The sequence below is a fragment of the Cupressus sempervirens genome, chromosome 4 (genome assembly GCF_028749045.1).
Source record: "Cupressus sempervirens isolate cs-2001-9-10 chromosome 4, ASM2874904v1, whole genome shotgun sequence".
Classification (NCBI taxonomy): Eukaryota; Viridiplantae; Streptophyta; class Pinopsida; order Cupressales; family Cupressaceae; genus Cupressus; species Cupressus sempervirens.
The window spans coordinates 633,606,364-633,622,024 of NC_143121.1; the positions used below are offsets into that span (position 1 = coordinate 633,606,364).

Sequence of the window (15,661 nt, forward strand, 5' to 3'; positions counted from 1 at the left end):
ATTCTGTCTGCATATACATATGTAGAAGTGATAAGAAAAACTCACATCATCTATATCTACATAACTGCTCCTCAATGTAATGATGTCAACTGTCCAAGTTTTCCTCAAGCTGTCTAATATCTGGATTTGACCATTCAATGCATAAGGTTTCTCCTTAGTATGTATAATATCCAGTGGAGTTGGACCATTGCTCAAAGTCACAACATCCTCAAGAGTTCTCTGAAGAACATCTAACTTAGGAACTATTAGATTGCTCAAGTCAACTAACTGTCCAAATACTGTCTTCTTCTCAACTTCAAGTGTATCAATTATATCATGAAGCTTTACAATATATCTCATATAAGGAAAAGAAATTGCCTTTGATGAATCAAAGCCCTTTGCTTGATTTTCCTTAATATACCTATTAGTATCCTTCACTTTAGAAAATGAATCAATACAAGCTCTCAAAATTTTACTACCTTCTTTAATATCCTCCTTGATTTGGACTATACTGGTATCCAAAGATAGTTTGTCATTAGCAATTAAAGTACAAAGATGCATGAATCATTTTGCACCAATCTCCTTCCATACCTTGTCTTCATCACACTTTTCTAAAGTCTCAAACTAAATATCAAAACCATTTAATAGGACTTGTAATTGCTTCCATGGAGAATTACTAGTGTTGATATGAATATTAGGCATTACCTTACCAAGAATATCAACTGCTTTACAAATCAATTTGTTTTCTTTGTCCTTTTTGCTTAATGATTTCTCATGAACCTTAACTTGTGCAAGAATTGCAATCTTCATCCATATTCTCCAAATTTATTTGATGCCATGTCCCCTTTCTAGGCTAGTGAACATTGTTGCGGCATTAGCCTGTGTTGCCTTGGTCCTGTGGGATAACTGTGTTTTTCTTTGGGATTAGATCATGTTTTGGCCTAGGCAGTTCCCATTGTCAGTCAATCAAGGTTGTTTCAGTGGGGGTTCCAGACACTTCCTATTTTTCATAAGTCATTAGGCTCAACATTCTTGGCATTTCAGGGTTGGACTAAGAGTGTCTTGTTGAGACCTTTTTGGCAAGCTACCCCACATGCACATCTGAGTCCATTTGATCAATCATTTTAATGCTTGAAGATTTCACTGAGTCATTATAAATGCGACTCTATAATTAAAGTTCATATTATTAATGTCACTTCATCATATATGAGCACTTTATTTTCTTAAGTGGGGAAAATGTATTATTTTAGAAAGGAAATAAAGAATCAGAGAAGGGAATGTGAAGAGTCATCAGGTTGGTTTTAAAAGAGGAGTGAGGGCTCATTTGCTGCATACTTGGTTTTGTGATTTGAATTTCTTCTCTCTTGTGGAGAGTCCTGTAACGCAACTTGTATAATGTCCCCGATTTAGCAGGATTCTTGGAGTTTGGATTTTTCAGCGCATCAACATGACCCCTGTGAATTGATGTTTGGTTTTTGGGGTCTTTTGATATGGATTTGCTATTTTTGGACTTACTATTTTTAGTAAGTCACTTTTGGCCAATTCCTATTCTAGTCAAGGCAGTTTTGACATTGTTGGTTATTTATCATTTTGCTTTTGGGCTCTGGGCAAATTGATCTAGTGAAGTCATATTTATTGCAATTATATTGAGACTTAATGATTATTTAATGCATTGGTGATTAATTATGGTGCTTTATATTATAAAGTAATTAGATTTTATATTATAAAGGGATGTTTAAGTGAGAACTGTCAAGGTGAAGCCAGGTTGCACAAAGTCTTACAAATATGGCTTCACTTGAAGAGAAAAGCATCTTGAATTTTATATATTTCTAGCTCTTTCCATTGCCTAAGGGTTTTGAAGAAGTTCTAAGTTTTTTCCATCGATAATTGTGCTGAGGTAAACAATAATCCCAATCTCCAATTGTATCGACTGTGGCTCTAGAGATTAATTATTCTGAAGAAAATTGTTAGTGCTGGGTTTGCAAACTAGCAAACAATTTACATATCGATTGCAAGATTATAATGCTGTGGCAGCTCCTCTGAAAGCAGTGTCTGAGATTTCTGGGAGTCACGCTTAAGGTGTTGCCATTGTTCTCCCAAGGTGGTAGGCGAAGTGTGTAATATTCTAGCTGGCAGAACCAAAACTACTGCTTGGAAGTTGTAACGCCCACGTGAGCCTACAAACACGTCTTCACTAGACATTATTACTTGGTCGCCAATTCATTGTTGGTGCAACACGCAGAGTAATTAGTCCATTTTCCATTCCTTAGTTCAGCGTTGACATTCTCTCATGATATACTACGTGTGGGATCATCCAATTGCATAGCGTGGGGCCTTTCCTTTCATCCGGTAGGGGCTAGATTGTGGTTTGCATATTTGATCAGGTTCTACTTTTTTTTTAAGAAAGGAAATTTGGTTATGATAATGCTGTTATTTCCTTTTAATTACATATGATGTTTAGAGGTTAGTTGATGAGGAAAATTGGTTGTATTTGCTATATCTTTTAAATATCAAATAAAATCAAGAACTTTGTTCCCTGTTTCTTGGTAATTCTATTGGAGTCAACTTGGGGTCATTATAGTGGTATCAGAGAGGTTTCCTGCCAATCTGTAGGAATTGGGCTCAAATATTTCAGAGGCATATTTCTGTTATTCTGCATCTTGAGATATGGATGGTGATCGTAGGTTCGTGCTAGGTATTCACTACACCTGACGGGATCAGAATGTACCTCTCGAAGAGGGAGAGCCAGAGATTCAGTTTGGCTCAATGGGTAGTCCAGGTGGTTTTGGTGGCTTCGGACAACGTGCTATTGATGCTCAGGTTGATAGAGATGCCTTGCAAGCATTTCAGAATATCGCAGTTGGGCAACAACAGATGATAGGTGTTCTCCAATAGTTGTCTAACACTTTGTAGCAGTTAGCTTTGCCTCGGGATTGGGGTAGAGAGAGACCGAGATGTTTTTGTAGGTTCCCATAGGTCATGTGTAGATGCAGGGCCCATGGTTGATGACAGGCACAAGATCGAGGATCATGTTAGGATGGATGACAGGATGGACAGGATAGGCTATATTGGTGCTCAGGACAAGCCACAAAGACCCACTTTTCTGAGACCTGAATTAGATGCAGTTAACACTACTTTTGATGTTGCTCCATTTGCTGATGATGTACTGACTCATTTTCATGAGTGGGATGCTCTTCCTCAGGCATTAAAGGATAACTTGAGTTTTCACAGACATCTGACATAGAAGCGTGAGCATTCCAGGGGTAGGCCTGCTATTGATAGACAACGGCCTAGGTATACTGAGCTCTAGTAGGCAGCTAGTAAGATGACATTGGCTCATTTTGATGGGTGTGGTAGAGTGACTGCTAGAGCTTGGGTCCACAAGCTCGAGACCTACCTTGCTTTGTGTCCTATGATTGAGGAGGACGCCATCAGGTTTGCTGTGCTACACCTTAATGGAGTTGCACACGATTGGTGGTATCATGGTTTAGTATCTCTCCATCATTATCATATCATATCATCTCATATTAAGAGTTTGTTGACAGATTGATAGAACGTTTTGACAAGAAGGATCTTGAGGTTTATATTAGGGAGTTGGCTTAGTTACGACAGACAATTGGTTTGGAGGTGTTCATTAGTGAGTTCTAGAGGTTGTCAGTGATAGTGTATGACATATTTGAGTGGAGGAGGGTTATGCTTTTCATTGAGGGCATTGCTGAGCCACTTAGAGGGTGGGTTAAGTCATTAGATCCCCTATCATTACATGAGGCAATGAAAAAGGCCCATAATTTAGAGGCCTCTACACCTAGAGGCAAGTTTACCTCAAAGCCTGCTATGTCCTCCTATGATAGGACACCTTCCTGAAGAGAGGAGAAGACTGAGGGTAAGCATTCTGCTGCACCACCTTTGGACCGGGAAACAATTAATGATTTGAGGAAAAAGTTGTGTTTCTATTGCAAGGGTCCTTATGATGTCGACCATGATTGTCCCATGAAGCCTAAGGGTAAAAATAGGATGATGGAGCGGTTCTACGATGATGATGGCAGTGCTGATTTTCAGGAGCAATTTGGGGATTGTGATCAGGATCAGCATAGGAGTGATGATGAGGTGGATGACTCCAATCTCAAGGTAGCTTACTTATCTAGTGTGAGGAAGGAGGGAGCTTTCAGGATGCGTGGGCTCATAGTTGGACAGGGTATTGTTGCTTTATTTGATATTGGAGCTACTCATAATTTTATTGATGCCTGTTTGTTTACCTGGAGAGGTATGCAGTCTGAGGATTTTGAGGGCCTACGGGTACAGGTAGCTAATGGTTACACCTTGAAGTGTAACAAGATAATTTCAGATCTTCCTCTGAAACTTAATACATATGCTTTCACTGCAGATTTTTATGTGGTAGACATGGGGGGGACAGATATAGTTCCTGGTATGACATGGTTACACACACTTAAGGATATCTACTTGAGCACAAAGAAGATGGAGATGTGGTTCATTAAGGACGGGCAGCCCCAAGTTCTTAAAGCAATCTGCAATGATGAGCTGAAGCAGATTTCACTTAGGCATATGCAACACTGGTTCATCATGAGGATATTATTGATTGGTCAATGGAGTGTAGGATTATGCCAATTCAAAAGAATATTGAGGAGACAGAATATCATCCAGATATCTAGCAGTTGAGGATTAAACACTCTAAAGTGTTTAATGATTTACCTCCTGGTAGGCCGCCAGATCGTGAGATTGAGCATATTATTGAGTTGGAGGAGGGCACTAAGCCTATTGTGATTACTCCTTATTGCCATCCAAAGAGGCTCAAAGATGAGATTGAGAAGACCATACATGAGCTACTTGATCAGGGGCATATTAGGCCAAGTAAGTCCTCATTCGCTTCTTCGGTCGTTTTGGTGAAGAAGGATGGCACCCTCCGGATGTGCATTGATTACCGGATGCTGAATAAGAGGACCATAAAAAATCGGTATCCCATTCTATGAATTGATGAGCTCATTGATGAATTGCATCAGGCAAAGTATTTTTCGAAGATTGATTTGAGATCCGGCTATCATCAAATCCGGGTTAGAGGGCAGGACATAGAGAAGAGTCAAGACAACATTCAGGTGTCACTGTGGGCATTTTGAGTTCTTGGTCATGCCTTTTGGTCTCACCAATGCTGTTGCCACTTTTCAGTCTTCTATGAACAGGGTGTTCCACTGTCAGCTTTGTAGGTTTGTGTTGGTCTTCTTTGACGACATTCTGATTTATAGCAAGACTTGGGATGATTATGTGGTTCATTTGGATGCAGTTTTGGGTATATTGCATCAGGCTTCCTTGTATGCCAAAGAGTCCAAGTGTGCTCTTGTTATGACAAAGTTACTTTATCTAGGACATATAATCAGTGCCGATGGAGTTCGCATGGACCTAGATAAGATCTGTGCTATTGTGGAGTGGCCTACACTAGAGACCTTGATGCAGTTAAGAGGGTTTATTGGTCTTTGTGCCTTTTACCGTAGGTTTATGGTAGGTTTCTCACAACATGCTGCTCCCCTTACAGATTTGACATGTAAGGGTGCTTTCCAGTGGTCGGTTCAGGCGTAGAAATGTTTTGAGAAGTTTAAAACTATCATGACTTCATGTCCGATGTTGGTTTTACCTGATTTTTCTAGGCCCTTTGATTTGCACTGTGATGCTTCCGGAGAGGGTATTGGTGCAATTTTATCCTAGGATCGACATCCCATAGTCTTTGAGAGTAGGAAATTGCGAGGTCCTAAGAGATCTTTCAGTGTTTATGATAAAGAGATGTTGGCTATCATGCACGCTTTGGCCAAGTTCAGGCAATATTTAGTGGGCAGCAAGTTTTGCATTAAGACCGATCATAATAGTCTGAGACATTTCCTAGGGCAAAGAGATTTAAATGAGAGGCAGCAGAAGTGGGTCAGCAAGCTACAGTCATACGATTTTGATATCTCTTATATGAAGGGAACTCAAAATGTTGTTGTAGATGCCCTTTCTAAGAGACCTCATCTTCGTATAGTTTCCGATATAGCATTGGACTGGAGACACTTAATTCTTGCTGAATATGCCAGGGATCAGTGGGCCTCAGGTATTGTAGATGGTAGTATTTAAGATGATAGATATTCGCTTTCACGAGAGTTGATTATAGAGAGGATATACTTGTTTCCTGAGTCAAATGTGCGTAAGATTATCTTACGAGCATTTCATGATTCTCCTATGGCTGGTCACCCCGGGTTTTTTAAAACTTATAGACAGGTTCGGGAGAGATTTACATGGAAGGGGTTGAAGGCTGATGTTCATCACTATGTTCTAGAGTGTTTGGTTTGTCATCAGAACAAACACGGGAACACATATCCGGTTGGTTTATTACAGCCACTTCCTATCCTTGAAAGGAAGTGGGAGGGAATTTCCATGAGCTTCATTGTGGGCTTGCCCAAAGCTCAAGGATGGGATTGTATATATGTGGTGGTAGATAGGCTCACAAAGTATGCTCATTTCTTTCCTATTACTACTACTCATTCAGCTGTGCAGTTGGCTGAATTATTTTTTAGAGAGATCTTCAGGTTGCATGGTTTACCTAAAACCATCGTCAGTAACCGTGACAACAGATTCGTAAGTCATTTTTGGGAAGAGATTTTTAGATTGTGTGGGATTGAGTTGACCTCTAGCACCAACTACCATCCGCAGACGGATGGACTGACAGAGATAGTGAACAATGTGCTACACAATATTTACAGACGACAAACAAGTGGGTTGAAGGTTATCTGTGGAATTATGTCTCTTCTCAATAGAAGGCATGGGTAAAGTGGATTCACTTATGTGAGTATTGCTACAATTCTACTCATCACATGACTACACAGATGTCGCCTTTTAGGGCTTTGTATGGATACGACCCACCTAGTTTTATGGATTTATTATGCGGTGATAGTAGGGTGCCATGTGCAGGCAATATGTTGTAGAATAGTCAGGATGTAGCTAGATCATTGAGAGATAACATACAGAGAGCTCAAAATCAGCAAAAACAATATGCTGATCAGCGAAGGACAGGCTAAACATTTCAGGTGGGTGACATGGTTTATTTGATGTTGGAGCCGTATGGGCAATCTTCGATTAAAAAGAGTGGTGCTAAGAAACTTAAACCACGTTATTATGGTCCCTTTCGGATTGTGCCTAAGGTTGGTGAGGTGGCATATGAATTGCAATTGCCTGATGATAGCAAAGTTCATAATGTGTTTCAAGTTTCGTGGCTCAAGGGGGCATTGGGTCATCATGTGATAACCTCTCATGTATTGCCTCTGTTGGATGATGAAGGTAGATTGGAGTTGATTCCGAAAGCAATTCTTGATACTAGAGAAAGGCAGTTGCGACGGAGGACCATTCATGAATTTTTGGTTAAGTGGTAGAATCTTCCAGACGAGGACGCCACTTGGGAGCCTAAGGATATTCTACAGCATCTCGGTTTGCGATTGCTTGAGGACAAGCAATCTTGGGGAGGGAGGATTGTAATGTCCTCAATTTAGCAAGATTCCTAGAGCTTGGATTTGTCAGCTCATCAATGCGACCCCCGTGAGTTGACGTTTGGTTTTGAGGGTCTTTTGATATGTATTTGCTATTTTTGGACTTACTATTTTAGTAAGTCACTTTTGGCCAGTTCCTATTCTGGTCAAGGCAGTTCTAACATTGTTGGTTACTTATCATTTTGCTTTTGGGCTCTGGGTGAATTGATTTGGTGAAGTCATATTTATTGAAATTATATTGAGACTTAATGAGTATTTAATGCATTGGTGATTAATTATGGTGCTTTATATTATAAAGTAATTGGACTTTATATTATAAAGGGATGTTTAAGTGAGAAGTGTCAAGGTGAAGCCAGGTTGCACAAAGTCTTATAAATATGACTTCATTCAAAGAGAAAAGCATCCTGAATTTTATATATATTTCTAGCTCTTTCCATTGCCTGAGGGTTTTGAAGAAGTTCTGAGTTTTTTCCATTGATAATTGTGCTGAGGTAAACAATTATCCCAATCTCCAATTGTATCGATTGTGGCTCTAGAGATTAGTTATTCTGAAGAAAATTTAGTGTTGGGTTTGCAAACTAGCAAACAATTTACACTTTGATTGCAAGATTATAATGCTATGGCGGCTCCTCTGAAGGTAGCGTTTGAGATTTCTAGGATCACGCTTAAGCTGTTGCTGTTGTTCTCCCAAGGTGGTAGGTGGAGTGTGTCATATTGTGGCCGACAGAACCAAAACTACAGCCTGGAAGTTGTAACGCCCACATGAACCTGCAAACATGTCTTCACTAGACGTTATTACTTGGTCGTTGATTCATTGCTGGTGCAACATGCAGAGTAATTAGTCCATTTTCCATTCCTTAGTTCGGCGTTAGCATTCTCTCATTGTAAACTACGGGTGGGATCATCCAATTGCATAGTGTGGGGCCTTTCCTTTCAGCCGGCGAGGGCTAGATTGTGGTTTGCATATTTGATCAGGTTCTACTTTTTTTTAAGAAAGGAAATTTGGTTATGATAATGCCTATTGTCCTGCATTTTGTCACCACAAAATGTAGGTAACAGTACGAAACTTTTTCAAGCTTAGTTTTGCATTTCTCTGAGTTTAGTTCGTTATTTAATTGGTTAGTATTGATCAACCAATCAGTACCAATTGATATAATGTATCCTTTTATTAAAGGTCTTCGTCAAGTCTTTTTCGTTTTGCTTTCTGTCGAGCCTTTGCTTGATTTTTTAAGCCTTCATAGTCCGTTCTTTGCTTTTGAGTTTGCGTTTGCTTGTTTTTAGTCTTTTGGATTTGCTCATGTCATGCCTTTCGTTTTCTCCTTCGATTCGGTCTAACTTAGAGGTCATTAGAGTTGTCAGTCAAGAGATATGGTCATTTTAGTGCCTCAAAAGTGGACATTTTAGGTGCAACAGCACGAATTAAAAATATGATGTAATATTTTTATTTTGACATTCACTTTTTGAAAATATAACATTTTACTCACTTATTGTTATGTTTTTAAGTTACTTTATCTTTTAAATTATAACTTAAAGTGACTATAGTGCACTTTATGTTATAATTTTAAGTTGAGTTACTTTTTAATTTCACTTAAAGTGACTATAGAACTATATGGTTACTTTTTACATTTTTTATTTTAAAATGAAATACTTATATAAATGTCACTTTAATATAATGTCTATGTATTATATTGATTAATATGATGCATAAATGTTATTTTTGACCCATATTGATAACAGTTTTATAAAATTAAGTGAAATACATGACTTAAATGCCTTAAAGTGGACTTTTTATGTGCAAATGCATGTAAAAACTATGAAAAGTGGAAACTTTTTATGTTTTTGCACACAACAAACTCACTTTGAGGATACTTTTCATGCCATTACATCAAAAGCTTGTAAAAGTGGACCTTTTTGATGCAATGACATGAAAAGTTGAGTTTTTGTGCTTATGGATCAAAAAGGTGAGACATGTTTTTAAAACATGTAATAGACCCTAAAAGGTCCGATTTTGCCTTCCAACATGTTTTAAAATATGTAATGAACATGAAAATGTTCTATTTTGTGAAGGAAATATGTTCTTGCTCCAAAAACCTCCAATTTTGATCATAATTAGAGTTTTTCTCCATGGATTTGGATGAAATCACTTGCATTCAAGGCATTTTGGATTGGAGATCATTTTGCCTCCATAAAAAATGAGTTTAATGAGCCAAAAAACGTTTTTAGATCTCTTAAGCTAGGGCACTTTTTGCAAAAAAAACTCTATAAATCTTCAAATTTTGAAAACATTTTTTCTTGGAGACAAGTTGTTTTGGGCTTATTAGTTGTTTACATTGCATTGTGATACACATTTTCAACTTTAGAAGCTAAAAACGAATTCATTTCAAGTCTTTTATGAATCACGTTTTTGCTGGAAATGCCCGGAAAATTGGGGTTTTAATCCACTTTTATGTGTTTTAAAGCAACTTTTTTGCATTTGGATCCATGTATATCCGTTTGGGGAAGTTGTTTTTGCATTGACAATTCAAAAATGACTTAAAAACATGCATTTTTTTGGTCACGTTTTTGCAAAAACGGCCCAGATTTTTGAATAAAAAAGCCATGTTTTTGTTCAAAAAACTCAAAAAAATGCATTTCGAGTCCATACCTTTGATCAAGAGGGATTGTTTTTGAGTTTTAAATGCATGATATTGTCTTTGGAGACCATTTATTTGGCACTTTCATGTCAAATTCGACCATTGAATGTCCATTACATGCAAGTGCGGAAAAAGTCAAAAGGTTGTTTAAAAATCCGGATTTAAGGGAGAATTGGTCTTAAGTCTTTAAAATTTGCTATTTTGACTCTTTCTCCTTCATTTTTGGCACTTAATCTTCATGCAAGTGGACTCTTTCTTTCTTGCTATTTAATTTGTGCTTATCTTGCTATTTCCAGGCATATTTTAGCTTGAAATTGCCCATTTGTCCATATATATGCCATGAAAAGTGCATTTTTCCTTTACAAAGAATGAAAACTCTAATTTTCACACTTTTGAAATTTTACCAAACTCCAAATTCGAATTTGCATGTTGAAGTGGCTTCCTAGTTGACATGTTTGAGTCTTTTGCCAAAGGCATGTGTTTATTTTGTGTTTGTTTTTGTGTTTTGCTTGTTTGCATTTCGGTTTTTTCTTCATTTGGAAGAAATGGCAAGTTCTTTCCCAAGAACTTGAGCATGTTTCACTTCACTCCACTTTTCATTTCTATGTCACAACACTTCATCTCTCACTCAATGAAATGCGATTACATGTTTTTCATCCCATTCACCATCCGCATATGCATGTAATCCCATTTTCCACTTCCGTTTTCACCCATCTCACCTTTCGTTTCCATTCGCACGACACGATTATATGAAATGTCTTATGTGTAATTGCATCTAAAAGGTCCGATTTTGACTAAAAGTCACTTTTTGAAAAGTCAAAAAGATGCCATTTTTGCCTCTCCATATGCATCCGCACCTGCATGAGCAAATATATGTTTCTGCATGTTTCCACACTTTCCATCTTAGCCTTCATCCGCATATACATGTAAAGTTTATCTTTCACTCACACTTGCATCTCATTTCACCCTCCACCTTCCATTACATGTTGCATTTACGTGTAATCCGTTTTTTGTGCAATGACATCATTAAAAGCCCAAGTTACTTTTTGAAAATCAGCAATCTCCATTTACATGCATTCCTATGCGCCAAGCACTTTATTTCGAAAAAAAGAGAGTTAAAGGTGCTGATGGAAAGTTGTTCCGAGTGTACATCCGAACATCGTCAAGAAGGTTTTCAAAGTGTCAAACTCTAGTTTGTGCTGATGTACAAAGGAGAATTCACGACAAATTGAGCGAGAAAAGATGGATCACATCAAATTTCCACATGACAATGGACAATTCATCAAAGAGAGCTCGAGGTTATCAAAAGATGCAACACTATGGTTATCAACGTGAATGCAGCAGTACAAGGTACAAGAACTCCCAATCCTGTTATCATTTGGGATTGCATCGTCAAGTACAAGGCCCTTCAGAATTGTTCTTTTATCTTCCATCTTCTTTCTTCTTCTTTCATGTTTGTAGTTGGAAAAGATGCATTACATGAAAAAGTGTAATTACATGTAATGCGAGTTACATGTATGTAAAAGGATGTAATGCGAGTTGCATGTGCAGTTGCATGTAACCCTTTATTTTCTTCTGTAGTTAGACTAGGTCAAAGTTGGTTGAGTTGCTCCCACTTTTTCCTTCACTTTTTTGTCAACTTCTTTGCCTATATAAAGGAGTGCCCTCTCATTGTAAAAATTATCTTTTGTTAGATGCAAGAAAACTTTGCCACATTTGTGCAAGCATAACTTTGATTGTGTAGTACGAATTTGGGAGAAAAGTGAATAAAAGAATCAATTTGATTCGAATCTTTGACTGGAAACAATTGTGATAGAGAAAATTAGAAGCTTTGTCTGTAATTTGTGCCTATTGTCTTGATTCATGTTATTATTATGTGTTCAATAAAAGAGCATAGTGATTTAAAAAACAATTGAAGCCCGAGCTTTGACTAGGAGCAATTGTGAAAATCCATAGCTAGAAGCTTTGTCTTTAGCTTGTATTTTCAACTTGATTCGCAAAATAGTTAGATTGTTTTTACTTTTAGGAGTCTTTGTGCCCTAATTGTAAAGATTTTACTAAATAGAAGTACAATAGGACTTAGAGCCAAACTGGTACGTTTTGGCTAACCTTTGAGTTAGTTAAAATTTATCGATATCACTGTTTCTAGCTCGTGATAGAAGTGTAATTAGAGATTCACCTTGCCCATTATTTGCCTTACAAATAAGTGGATCCTTTCTTGAAAGTTAAGAAGAAAGGATAATAGTAACACCCTATTCATAAATCTCTCAATTTCTTGCTTACCTTGATTTGATCTAAGGAACAGTGAGAAGTGGGAGCCTTCCCTTTAAGGTAGGAGAGACTCTGTCTCACACGTTGTGGCTAGTGATCCTATTTTGCGATTGGATTTTTACCCAAAACTGTCGGTTGCAAAATATCCACCCAACAATGCCATTATTTCCTTTTAATTAGATATGATGTTTGGAGGTTAGTTGATGAGGAAAATTGGTTGTATTTGCTATATCTCTTAAATATCAAATAAAATCAAGAATTTTGTTCCCTTTTTCTTGGTAATTTTATTGAAGTCAACTTAGGGTCATTGTAGCTTGGAGGTCGGAAACCCTCAAGCTTAGAGACAATGGACAAAAACCCATTGTCTGCTAGAGATATCACATAGGTATCTCAGTTGTGCTCAAATCTTTATTTTCTTAGTACCAATTTGAGTATCATTTCTGTATTTGTGATGGGATCTTGATTTTATACTATAGATGATTAATTAAATATTCATTTATGAAAATATGCTTTCATCGGGATGTTTTTTGGGTTTTGCTAGTTAAATCTAAAATTTATTGCATACAATTATTTGTTTAAATTTTTTGAGGTTGCATTGGGAATTTTGGGGCAAATATCTAGATAGGGATATTACATTTGACCATGAGTTTCAGTTAAATGAAGGGATTCTAATGACTCTTTCCATTAATGACTATCTTAGTGGATGATGTACCTTTTTCATTGTGAGTGAGATCACTCTCATTTGGTTTCTTAACATTGACAGGCATCTCTTCAAAATTATCTAACTTTTTAGTTTCCGTAGGAACTTACACATCCGGAAGATCATCTGTCATTATCTTTTCTGCTTCAGTGGCCTTTGTGTCCATTACATCATGCACATTAGTTTCCTTATCCGTTTCATCTTCAACTATCACAAGCTTAGTTGTAGAATGTCATTTGTCAGTCATCATATCTCTGAGCTCATCTTTCTCAAAACTAGTATCTTCTTGTGAATCAATTGTTAGGGGAACTTCTGCTATAAATGCATCTGGTTCTCTTATTGTGGAAAATAATTGATCAATAGTGAATTTCTTATCTTCCTTCTTGGTTCTAGTCGCTTTCCTCTTAGAAACATTCAGTCTCACTTTCACAAGCATCTTGGTAATAACATCATTTGTCTCAACAATGATTTCATTTGTCCTTCCAACCATTAAAAGGTTTATTCTTCTTTTTGTGATAAGCCTGCTCTAGCTTGCGTTAACAAATTGTTCATCTCCTTATTACTGATTAACAAAAACATCCAAGATATAGATGCTTCTCGAATTGTTTGACCTTCTTCCAAAGCAACCAATGTTTTCTCTTCTAGTATACTATACGAGTGTTTAGGTAATTGATCTTGTATCTCTACTAAAGCTTTCTTGAACTTAATCATATGTCTTGTTGCTCCTTTGTCTAATTTCTTTCTATCTTCTTCATTGAATAACTGATAGTATTTCTTTACAGGAACTAAGATACCATGTTTAACAACCTTATCAATTGTCCTAGCATTTTCACCCTTGCCTGTAGCACCTTCAGTTTGAAACCAACTTCTTTAATTGATCCAATTTAGTAGACGATTCTTCATCTTGTGTCTTCTTTCTCTTTAGTCCTATGACCTACTTAGTTCGTCTCACTAGTTCCGACTTAGCTTTCTCAACCTTTGGTGAAGAAGTGGCTTTCTTCATTGGAGGTGAAGATGTAGTATGAGCAGATTTCCTAGTTGTCATTGCCATAGGAACAGGTATAGGAGTGGATGATTTCTCATCTACATCAATTTTTACATGCCAAATTTTAACCTAATTAAAAGAAGTTTATAGCTATTGCAATGATTAGTTAAAATTGTCAAATGTCATGATCTTGTGAAAAAAGAGATTATGGTTAATTGTTTATTTCATGTGAAATTGATTCGTTATAATCTTGTGAAATGGAAATTGGTTAACTGTTTATCATATATACTTATTTATTGTTAATGGTAGTTAGTCGTTGTTACATTTATTAGTTAATATATTTTGATGTTCAATTTGAATTGAGGAACATGTTATTATTGTGGAAATGTTGCAATGGTCGTTGTAGGAGCAGATGAAGAGGAGAAAGCATTGCTAAACGAGATTCAAGGAATTGGGTACTATCCTAGTCCATCGTCAGATCATTAGGTATGACCTCTAACTACCTTGATGAAGGATTTAATGACTTCATAGTAGAATACACCTTTGGACAATCATGAGCTACTTGATCAACATTTAAAATCAGTAGACATCCAAATTTCATGATAAGAGCAATTACCTCTCTATTGTTCTGAGACCCCGACAGTGTTGTCATTATAAGTTATTATATATATATATATATATATATATATATATATATATATATATATATATATATATATATATATATGTGATCACCTTGATTCATTGATGATATTGATAAATCATACATATACGTATATTTATATATATGTATATATGTGCGTGTGTATATAGAGGGAAAATGATGTTAGAAATAAATCATATGTACTCTCTGAATCACATATGTATACAGATGTACGTATACATATAGGTATGATTGTTGTTGGTAAAAACTATACCACAGCTAAGAGGATTAGCTAGTGTCCTAAAGGTTGCGTGACGGTTGAGTCACCCCTTTGGGAGATATGTACATTGTCCAGATTGAACTATGAAGCATCATTGTACTCATGATTGTATACTTTGTTTATATGAATAAAGTACTATCTTGTTTTGTGTTACATTCTCGTCTCTTAATGCAATAACTATTTGTTTACCCTGTATGGTAAACATTTGGCGCCGTTGCTTGTCGAACCTGGTATAAAAGATGTACTTTGAAGATTAATGCCGAATTTGCTCAATAAAGGTCGAAATAAAATAAAATAAAAGGATGATATACGCACAACACGGGAAGCATTAACTCTCACACAATAGGCATAACAAAGGCAAAAATTTCAATAGCTTGCTGACGGGTAGTGAAGTGATGAAGGAGCACAAATTGATGGAGTGCATTCACCTAGTAGACCGATGAGTGCCGAGGACTTGCTTGAGGAGATGTGACAAAGATTGAATTTGGTGGACGAGACAAGGGAATCCCTAAACTTGTATACGCCAAGGGTAGAGAATCCAGATGGGAGAGAAGGAATCCACATGGCTCAAGGTGCCAAAGGAGCACGAGCGTGGGGTGAACTCTTCTTTGTGATAAACCAGATGAACAGATACAAGTTGAGAATCA

General features: G+C 37.0%; 1 protein-coding gene across 8 annotated transcripts in view; it reads left to right on the forward strand.

Moving 5' to 3' along the window:
• The window catches only part of LOC149562832 (uncharacterized), a 269,069-nt gene that overhangs the window by 54,575 nt on the left and 198,833 nt on the right, over positions 1-15,661 (forward strand). The window lies entirely within an intron of this gene.